Genomic DNA, 2,992 nt, shown 5'->3' with positions numbered 1-2,992 from the left:
AGCTCCCCCTTTGCTGATTTATCCCCTACGGCCCCATCCCTAGTCCAGAGCCTCATTATCTCTTTTTGGGGGTGTGCAACAATCTCCTAAGTGGATTGTATTAACTTGTGGAAACAAATAGACCCCCAAATTTTAATGGCTTACCACAATAAAAATGTATTTCTCATTATATAGTTGGTAGGGCAGCTCTCCTTGACACAATCTTTTCAGAGACTCTGAGTAATGAAAACTTATCTGTGTTCACTATGTGGCTTTCAAGGGCTTCCGGGGCATTGACACTCCATTCAGCCGGAAAAGGGAATGACAATGGGAAAACGTGCATGGGAGTTTTCTATGGGCCTGGCCTGGAAATGGCACACATCCTGTCTGCTCTCATTTCATCAGAATAAACAGTCATATGGCCACACCTAAGTTTAAGGAAGCCTGGGAAATATAGACCAAGCGTATGTCCAGAGAAGGGGAGGATGGGTTTGGGAGACCACTGGTGGTCTTCACCAAAGGTTCTCCCACCTCCAATCTTGTTCCCCTCCTGTCCTTCGTACCAGCTCCTGTTCTAGAGGTGGAAGATGCAGTCTCACAGATAGTGAGTAGTAGAGCCAGTACAAGTCCAGGTTTGTCAAGCTCCAAAATCCACATGCTTCCACTACAGCTTCAGCCTCCTGGAGTAGTTTTCCCCATCCCATCTTCACCTCTTCTTTGCTTTCTCCTCCTTCAATCTCACCACATTCTCCAGAGTGGAAAGGATTTTGGGTAAGAGAAATAATCCACTCTCCTTCTTTCACCTAACTTAAGCCTTAGTGTTGGTGTAAACATCATTTTTCTTTCTCAGATCTTCCCAGGTGCCCCATTTTGTCTCCTTTCCCAGGCCCCGTTCCACTGTTTCACCACATGTTCCTAAATTTGCAAATCCCCAAGCTGGGATTGACTGTGTGAGGCAAAGTTTAGCTCTAACCCTGACAGAAAGGTCTCCGCATCACCAACCCCACCAAGGTCCAGGTCTCTCCCTCCCCTGTTTCCCGACCTCTAGTCCATTGGTCAAAACAAGTCACAAGGCCAGTCCAGAGTTTATATGGGAGGGAAATGCCACAGACTGAGTGGCTTAAACAACAGAATATATTTTCTCACAGCTGTAGAGGCTGGAAGCCCAAAATCAAGGTGCCAATAGAGCTGATTTCTCGTGAGACTTCTCTCTGTGGCTTCCACCATTTGATGGAAGGATTGGCAAAGAATTTGTGGTCATCTTTAATTAGCTACAAATACAATAAAAATAAATGATAACAAACATTTGCATAGTGTTTTGGAATTATGATATTTTTACAAAAATTATTTTATTTAAAAAAGTTTAGACTTTATTTTTACTCCCTTTTTTCCAAATGGGGGGAAAAACCTTGGCATAGTAAAGTGACTTGCCCAATATCACTTGTCTAGGAAGTGACAGAATAAGGGCTTATATTAGGCCTCCTGGCTCTTTATCTTGTGCTTTTCGCATTACTTCTGCCTAGTTCTAGCCCTAAGGGATCGTGGAAGGGATTCCTTTTTTATTGTCCATCCACATTTACTTTGGCAACCTCAAATAAAAAGGCTAAACAGCTAGAGAGAGAGGTGAAATAGCTATGAAAGGAGTGCAGTGCCGGGGTCATGTTGTGCCGTGTCCTGTGTGTGCCGGCGGCCGGGGCCGTCCGGGCGCTGAGGCTGTCGCGCTGGCCTTCCCGAAGCCTGCATCCGCCGCCCGGGGCCCGGGCTCGGGCCCAGCCTGCGGCCGAGGGCGAAGAAGAAGAAGACGCTAATCGCCCTGTTCTGTTTTCCTCCAGCAAAGCCAACCTGTCCCGCTGGACGGTGGAGCATTCCCTGGGAAGGAAGCAGCAGCGGCCCTGGTGGAAGGTGCTGCCCTTCAGCCTGTCCCTCATGATTTTGGTCATTTGGTGCTTCCTCAGGCAGGAGACAGGCGCGGACCGCTTCGTCAAACAGGTGTTGGAGGAAGAGGCGCTGGAGGCTAGCGATCGTTAGGAGGAACCTGCAACTCCGGCCGCCCACGGGGCGACAACTTAAAGGGGTGACTGCCCTTGGGCTTTGACGTCGTGTTTGACAGTTTCTATGGTGGTTATGCGCGTATCCAGACTAAAGGATTGGGATGGCGCACCTGGCCACGCTGCCCCGCCAGAAGGACAGCAGAATGTCAGCAGATACGAACCGGCTCTTGCCGGATACCTGATGTCCAACGAATACGTCCCAAAGACTTTTCAGATCCATAGAAAAGGTTTTGGTTGCAGCGTGTGGGGTATTGGATGTGATTTTGTACATTATCATGTTTCCAAAGCAATTCTGGTGACGCTTGTAATCCGGTGGACTCCAGTTTGCAGGTCATTTGCTTTCTGAGACAGAATGACTGCAGGAGAGTTAAACTTTCTATTTTATAATGGATTGTGGTGTGTATGAAGTGATGTTAGTTTTACAAACTAACAAATTGATAATAAATTTTAATTTGCTGATGTAGAATTAAGCCAATACCTTTTTATGGCATCCCATTATAAAAAGGGAAGTTTTTAGTCCTTTTTCAATTCCTTTGTTTTTCTTTTTTTTCCCCAGGATAGGAACTGAGGAAAGAAATGTAAATTGTGGACTACATTATCAGACAATACCAGAAACAATGGAACTTTCTCGGCTGTCTGCAAATGTTTATTTTTAGCAAGGCAACAATTTGCTGAGTAGAATAAAACTGATGAGTTTTTCCTTTGACACATTACAGTATTTTGGGTATCTAAATGATATGTTTTTCAAGTGCTGCTTAGTAGGAAACCTGCTTCATTCTGCATTAAATACAAGATGCATAAAGGGAAGACTTTATTTACGTAAGCTCCTAGTGGAAGGTTTTTTTCTTGGCATATCTATGGTGCTGAGGTTAATTGGAAGTTTCTTTCCTTAGGATGTTTGAAAACCACTGGCTGTATGGTGGTGTACTGGCTCCTCGCACGTCTTCTGCTGAAGGGTTCAG

General features: G+C 45.5%; 1 pseudogene; it reads left to right on the top strand.

The window, feature by feature from the left end:
• The first annotated feature begins 1,626 nt into the window (after nt 1-1,626).
• On the top strand, nt 1,627-2,578 carry LOC117031778 (protein CCSMST1-like; annotated as a pseudogene).
• The last annotated feature ends 414 nt before the right edge of the window (nt 2,579-2,992 follow it).

Source organism: Rhinolophus ferrumequinum, chromosome 2 (assembly GCF_004115265.2).
Source record: "Rhinolophus ferrumequinum isolate MPI-CBG mRhiFer1 chromosome 2, mRhiFer1_v1.p, whole genome shotgun sequence".
NCBI lineage: Eukaryota > Metazoa > Chordata > Mammalia > Chiroptera > Rhinolophidae > Rhinolophus > Rhinolophus ferrumequinum.
Note: the sequence above shows the minus strand (reverse complement) of the source record. Positions and strands in the feature narration are given on the sequence as shown.